Source organism: Malania oleifera, chromosome 9, assembly GCF_029873635.1.
Source record: "Malania oleifera isolate guangnan ecotype guangnan chromosome 9, ASM2987363v1, whole genome shotgun sequence".
In the NCBI taxonomy this organism is placed as follows: domain Eukaryota; kingdom Viridiplantae; phylum Streptophyta; class Magnoliopsida; order Santalales; family Ximeniaceae; genus Malania; species Malania oleifera.
This window is the reverse complement of record NC_080425.1, coordinates 60,589,055-60,597,035: the sequence shown is the minus strand read 5'-3', so window position 1 is coordinate 60,597,035 and position 7,981 is coordinate 60,589,055. Positions and strand designations below refer to the sequence as shown.

General features: G+C 35.6%; 1 long non-coding RNA gene across 1 annotated transcript; it reads left to right on the top strand.

Annotated features, from left to right (window-relative positions):
• The first annotated feature begins 1,272 nt into the window (after positions 1 to 1,272).
• On the top strand, positions 1,273 to 4,687 carry LOC131164280 (uncharacterized). The gene is made up of 3 exons (XR_009139242.1): positions 1,273 to 2,447; positions 3,221 to 3,276; positions 4,374 to 4,687. It is a non-coding gene; the product is annotated as an uncharacterized LOC131164280 (long non-coding RNA).
• Positions 4,688 to 7,981: the final 3,294 nt, after the last annotated feature.

Sequence of the window (7,981 nt, the reverse complement as noted above, 5' to 3'; positions counted from 1 at the left end):
GGATGTTGTGGTTATCTCGGGGCGGTTATGTAGAGAAGGTGTTGGAGAGATTTAACATGATTAATGAAAATCTAGTATGTAGACCTTTAGCAAATCCCTTTAAATTGTCTACCGCTAAATGCGCAAGGACGGATGATGATATCCAGGACATGTCTAAGGTACCCTATGCTAGTGCAGTGGAGAGTTTAATGTATGCCTCAGTGTGTACAAGGCCAGACTTGGCTCATGCAATAAGTGTGGTGAGTAAGTTTCTTTCTAATCCAGGTAGACAACATTGGGAAGTCGTTAAATGGATTTTTAGATACTTATGGGGTACTTCTAATTATGACATCATGTTCGACAAGCAACAGAGTAGTCCATCGATTGTGGGGTTTGTTGATGCTGATTATGCAGGAGATATAGATGACAGAAGGTCTATAACGGGGTATGTATTCACCCTTGTGGGAGGACCCATTTGTTGGAGGTCCATGGTACAATTCTTGGTGGCATTGTCTACAATTGAGTCTGAATATACGGCAGTCACCAAAGTTGCAAAGGAAGCGTTATGGCTTACTGGTTTAGTCAAGGAGTTGGGTATACAGTAAGGTGGAGTTGTGGTACATTATGATAGTCAAAGTGTCATATATTTGGCGAAAAATCAAGTGTATCAGGCTAGAACCAAACTTATAGATGTAAGGTTTCACAGGACTCGGGAGTTGATTCCTTCGGGTGAAATTGTACTTGAAAAAGTTTACACATCTGAGAATGTAGCGGGTATATTGACAAAGCCGGTTACAACTGAAAATTTCATGCATTGCTTGAACTTGCTTCATGTCTCTAGTTGCTAGAAGGGAGACAGCTCCAACTTAATGTCCCAAATTCAAGGTCTGCATTAGGCTATGTTTTCGATTTCTCCTAAGGGGCATATATTCACCAAGGTGGAGATTGTTGTGATATGTGGTTTATATACTAAGTGGTATGCATGTGCAACGGAGGAAACACAAGTTGAAAATCAAAGTATTGGTGGAGTAGTAAGGAAACCGTCAATGGTTTGATCCAAACCATCAACGGTTTCGCTCGAGGACTCAACGCAAATTTTTAAATTTTGAAAAATAGACGTTAAGTTAGTTGGAGTTTGGAGGGAAAGTCTTCGGAAACTTTATATATATTTGTAATATTTTAAGTGTCCCTAATACTAAGAATTTTTTGCTGATAGCTCCCATGAATATAAGCATTATCTAACCATGTAATTTCTTGTGTTATTTTTATTGCTTTCAAACATTCTGCATGGTTGTGTTATGTATTTGTTTTATCATTGATTTGCTTGTTTGATTGATTCAATATTTCGATACAACATCAGCTCCATTTCCATCTCTCTCTCTCTCTCTCTCTCTCCCGTGCTGTCTTTTTTTTCTCAATTTTATTCAAATCAAAAATAAGATGCGTTGCCTGGTGGGAATTTAAACTTAAGCTACCATTGACTGTGGAGTTGATTAGTCGTTTTAGTCCAAGACAAGCGACTGATGTTCATGAAGCAGATTTTTACGAGGTCAATACTTCACTCAATCAAGAGTTTTGATCCTATTAGTGGTTCATGGCTCATGGGTCTTATCAGAGAATTCATTTTGTATCTATTCAAGCATACCCAGTCAGTTAAAATGGGAATTCATGGCCGTCTGGCTCTTATAGTGGAGCCTCCTTGAGTTTTCTGCCGTTGTATTTTGACGCTTTACCAGGTACTTTTATTGGTAAAATTTGTAAATTTGTGATTTCAGCAATGAAAGAAGCTTCAAGTGTGTACGCTTCAAGAAGAATTGATGAGGCTGCTCGGAGTAGTTTTAGATTTGCCCACGACCTGTTCGATTGTATGTCTGATCAAAACCAAGTGAGAAGGGTTGTGGAAGTAAGCTTGATTGCTCAAAATACAGTGTCCGAGTTCAGGAAGTTGATTTCCCTGCTTGATGGATCAACGCGCGTGCAGATTGTAAGAGGATCAGAAAAGGTCCTTTACCAAATTCCATTGATGTAAACCGCATTGAATTATCAGGTCGTCATAGTTTTTCATTGTCAAGTTTTAAATGCAATTCAGCCAACCCCCTACAGCTGAACGGTTACTTCCCTCTCAAAATACTCCCTTTACAACTGTTTTAACCACCATCAATGGTCTTAACTTTCGTCAAAACATGTGTGCTCCGGCAATGAACCGATGTTACTCTGAAATCAATGCAGTATTTTCAAAGAATTTGATCATGGAGTTCAGACAATCTTTAGAGCATTCAAGCATTTCTTTGGTTAGTGTGGACGAGTGACGTCAGTAAACATGATTTTCGTAATTCATCATCAGAAACACTGGCTCCTCACGGTGATTCCTATTTGTTTCCCACTAAAACACAGAACGAGGCAAAGGATGAAGAAGCTAGTGCAAGACGTGTGGCCTCAACTAGAAAATTCCACTGCTTGAAGCAAAGGTGAATACTTGTTCCTGCAATTCCTCATTTGATCTACAATTCCGTTCATTTGTCACTTGTTTCTTTGCTTCAATGATGTTAATTACACTATTTTTTGGTTTGTTGCCTCATGTTGACTTGTGACTTATATTTAGAACTTAAAAATTCGTAAAAATAAGTTGAAGGTTTCGCATGAAGACCTCTGTGGTCGTATGATATTTTGGTTTGGGCCATAGTGTCATTTCAATACTGTTTTGTGAGTGGGTATTTTTGGGAAATTTTCACATGGGGACTATATACAACCAAGGGTTGAAATTCTAAGACAGTTCAGGGGAGATTTGACAGAGGATTCAAGGATATAGACACACTGCTGAACCACAAAAATTGCTGCAATCTTCTTGTTTTCTTCTATTTTTCTTTTGATTTGTTGCATGTGTGCATAACCCTAGAGCATATTCCGCAACATTTATTATATTTTAAACTATTCGTTGTTGAGGGTGGATATTGGATCTTGTTTGTATGCCTCCTCTTTGTCATCAATAGAGGGTTGTCAATCCTTTGCTGATAGAAGTTTACGCGTTACTGAAACCATAATTTGCACTCTGGGGATTGCAGCATGAACATTTTTTAGATTAACTTGATAGCATTTTGCAGCATAAGCTTCTTATAGAAATTTATGTAACAAATAGTATTGACTTATCTTTTAGTAATGGTTCTCTTCTTTCTCTTTCTCTTCCTGCTGATTTCTCATGCTTTCCTCTCTTATTTGTTAGTTTTTCAATCATCGATTGCAGGAAAGTGAGGGCAAAGAGAACAATCAGGGTTCCAGTTTTAAGCAACAGACCAGCAGGTTTACCTCCCGATGAGTTTTCTTGGTTCCTTTCTTTCACAATGAGAATATGCTAAGTTTGTTACTGCAAGGTTTCAGAATTTTCTGTTCCTATTTTCACCTTTTATATTGACAATTGAGATGTAGCTTTGGTTCATTCACACATTAAAAGAATGTAACAGCCAGTGCACAAGGCTATGCCATGTCAAGGTTTTGGTGAGGGCTTGATGTACATAACCTCACTTCCACATTTAGAGAGGCTGTTTCCATGACTTGAATCTTAGTACCATTCACACATTGAATCTATTAATTTTATGGTATATTAAACCTTGGTGTTGTTTGACATATAGAAGCGTTTCGATACTTCCATAAGACTTTCTATCATTATCTTTGGTTCCTGAGAAGCTTGCAGAATGGAAAGAAAATTTTGTCATTGCAGTGTTCCATATATATATTTCATGGCATCCTGATATGAGCATGAATGAATTGTAGCATCAATGAAAGACTGGGATGCCATGCATGATTCTCTGTTTGCATCATGTGGAATTTAGGACTGACTTTTGATTGGTAACTATCATGAATTCATGATGTCCCTGTCAAGTCCTGATGGGGTGTTAATCTTAGCCATCTCTTTTGCATTTCCATCCAGTCCACTTTGTTTTCTTTACCTTGAGTTCTCTTCAGTGCTATCTTTTTTAATGTTGATCCAGTACATTCATATAATACACGTGCACTCACACACACACACACACATTATAAAGGGGCGTGGAAGAAAGCATTTATCCAAGAGTTTTCTTTTCAGTATTGCAACTTAGTTGCTTCGACCTTATTATCTTGATGTTCCTAAAACTTTTCAAGAGCAAGAGATCAACTTAGAAGTTTTTTATTCACAAGAGATGCTCACGATTTTTTTTTGGGGGGGGGGGGGGGACAACATTGTGGCCATTTATTGGATGATGTCAACCATGCGATGGATGATGATTTTATAGTGTACTTCTGCAATGAAGTGAGGCATTGTTTTTCTTTTAGCTTTCTTTGTTCCCGTCCGTTCTTATAGATGTTGAAGCCATACAGTCTGATAATACCATTGTCATGTCTTTGATGCTTCACTTTCATAGGAGCTATTACAAATGCAATCGCACAAGGGGATGCCCTGCTAGAAAGCACACGAAAAGATCTTTGGAGGATCCTACCATGTTGGTTATGACATATGAAGGGAACCATGACCACCCATGAATCACATTTCAGTACCCAATGTGATGATCAGCAGGATGAGTTCAAAAGCTGCCCATGCTGATATCCGAGCTGGATTTGGTTTTTGGTTTGTAAGGCCCTTTTTGAAGCTTAGAAATTATTGAACATGATTGTGCTGTTGACTATCTATTTTTCTGTTCTCAAAACTCCTTAATTTATTCTTCTCCCATTGTGGTCCTCTTTCTTCTTGGAATGCTTTTTGGAATTTGGATTGATGCACACACTTCCAGGCACACACAAATGGCTAGTGATATTGATCTAAAGGATTCTAGCACTTTAAATACCCAAATTTCTGAGTTTGTTCTACGTCTGATTCAAGAACATAACTCCACATATTCACAGTTCTCAACTAATGGCTGCCTTGCAAAGGGGTTGTAACCAGTGCTTATCACTCTTGCTAGGCTCAGAAACAAACCTGTTCATCAAAGGTCTCATACATTTTAGTTTCATAGCAAACGCGTCCATCATTAAACTCTGCAGGTTTGCTCCTAATTTTGATTTAGCGGCTAACCATGCTGTTTGTTTCTACATTGTAACAATGCTTTTTGTTTGATCCTTGGGATTTGTGACTGCCTTGGTACATGGATGATGGATCTGTGTTTTCTCCTTCCCAAGCCATGTTTCTAGCTAGCACGAGATCAAACAAAAGGTATCTAACTAGAGCAAGCACAATTTTATGTTGCATAATCGTCCTATAATCATCTTAGCTTAAATATGTCGAGTTGAACTACCAAAAATATAATGTAATTTTATCTTATAGCAAATATAAATTTGCTATCTAATTATCATACCATTGCTTAGCTTGTCATAGGGGAGGAGGAGCAGGATCTAGTGGTTCGGCTAGGAATCTTGTTTAAAACACTCTGGATGACCAAATCCTTGGGGTGCTTGTGTTTACTGTTGGCACCGAGGTCTTTGCGCACAGGCTTTATAAGTTTTGGAGCATATCCATGCATATAAGTCTCCTTCTTCACCGTCTCTTTCTCAACATGGGGCAAGGCAATTCACAAAGTAAAATTTTCAATAATTTCTCCCTTCCATGTCAATTCAACAATTCCCCTCAAACTCAAACTACTCTTGGTCACTCGAGTGTTGCACAACAAACCATAAGCCATTGCTCAGTGGACGCGACCAAACTGAGCTGCTGTCGTCCTAATAGTTGGAACTGCAGCCTGAAAACCAGAAGTTCACCACTTGAAAGTGCAGATTCAATGATTCTTTCCAATTTTTTTTTAAAAACATTTTTCTACAAATTTTTAAAATTACATACCCATTGCTGGGGTATTTTCTTTTTTATTCTTATTTTTTCTGCTATACTGTATTCAAATTTTTTTAATAAAAAACTCTAACTACCATTTTAGACCTAATAAAGTCAGTCGGGTCGAATAATCTATGACAGATTTGGCGGATTATCAAGTGAGAATATTATAATTCATATCCGATTCATTTAAGTTTCGGATTAATGACAGTTCGAATCAGATAATTTGTGATGGATGACGAATAATTCGTCATTTCCGTCCTAATATAATTTTTTTTATCATTCAAGGAACAATTTATTTTGTAACATGATAACTGAAGTTATTTTTAAAATTATAATTTGGTAATTGTTAAACATTTAATAACTAATCACAAAATTATAATTTTTAGAATTTTTCAAATCATGAATTTAGAGGTTTCTAATTTGATCACCAGAAAATTAAGTATTTGAGCTTGAGTTTAAATGACGACATGGTGCAGATCTAGAAACGCATATGATAGTGCAAGAGCTAGGACTGTGGACTAGGTTTTGACCAATAAAACTTATGCTCATTGAATTGATGTATAATAAGTATGGGCATATAGGGTTATCAATGAGTTTAAACACTTGTTGTTAGCATATAGGTGGATCGGTTGCGAGTCAGTTTAAGCAGATCGAATTGGGTTAAGATTAACGGATTTTTATCCATTTTATCTTGTTTATGCCATTTCACAAAGAATGACTCTTTCATTACCAAAAACTACTCTTTAAAAAATATTAAAAGGAATGACTCGCTAGTTCACCTCCCTATATTTCAAAATGAAGATAAAATTCTAACCCTAAAGTTCTGACATTCTTATTTGAGCAAGTAATCATGACCTTGTACCTTAGATTAAATGCCCGGAATTGGGGATTATTGGTGGTGTTTAGGGGTGTACTCGATTCTTTTAGATTCAATTTTGGGTAAAACCAAACACCAAATCGAAACATATCGGCTCTTATATAATTAAAAAACATTACCGAACTATGAACTGACAGTTCGGTTTAAAAAAATAATTCAGTTCAATTTTTGGTTTCTAATCGAATTGAACCTCATCCCAATACAAAGCCCAATACAACAAGTGGGCCTTTACTGGAAAGGGGCTTTGTGGAGGGCCCTAGAAGCCAAATATGGGCCAAATGCAGTAAAACAAGCCCTCTTGCCATTAGCTAGCAGCTGGGCTGGGAGTTAGAAAGAAAGGTGGGGGGAACCTATAGTTATAGCTGGGGGAGAGAGTTTAAATACTTACAGCTTGCTATCGCACGTTGAAAATTTGTGAGGGAGGGGAGTCTATTTATAAAAGCTAACTATTTTCTTCTTCTTTTTTCAGATTCTTATTTTGATAATTAAAAAAAAAAAAAAAAGTTAAGAATGTGAAGATGTATTTATTTTATTCAAAATTGAATTTACTAAAAAATTATTAGTTGAACAAGTATATATATAGTTAAATATTATATTACAAGAGCATTAATATATATTTTTTATAACATATTTCGGTCTTTTGATTTTTTGATTCGGTTTGGGTTGAAAATTGAAACTGAACGGAGAATCAAAATTTTTTATTTTCAAAAATCGAAGCTAAAACAAAAAATCGAAAGATCAAACCGGAACTTATTTCAGTCTGGTTTTAGATCGATTTTCGATTTTTTTAGTAAATTTTGTACACCCCTAATGGTGTTAATGAATTTCTATCATTACTTGGGTCTACTGATTAATCATACATAATTTGAGGTTTTTGATTTGTTTGATGAAAGCATTGTTCTACAGGAAGGTATATTAAAAAATAAATAAAAATGAAAAGCATAAGCATAGTAGTGGACATACATTGGAAATAATTAAGGGTCTATTTAGTATGGTTGCTATTTTCTAATTTCTATTTCTGTTTCTCCACAGTGAAAAAAAAATTTTATAAAATGCGTTTATTTGTGTTGTCAATTTTCTGTTTGTGTTACCGGTTTTTTGTTGTTTCTCAAAAAAACAAAACACCAAATTTTATGATTTTCAGTTATTTTAACAACTTGTTGCAAAAAATTTTAATATCTAGAAATAATTTTTTTACTTTGAAATTAAAATAAAAGTTAAATAATCACACGAATTTAAATATAATTAAAATAAAAGTACATATAAATTTTTAAAAAAAATTGATAAAAAAACCAATTACAAAATACTTTTACTATTTTTCAATTGTCATTTCC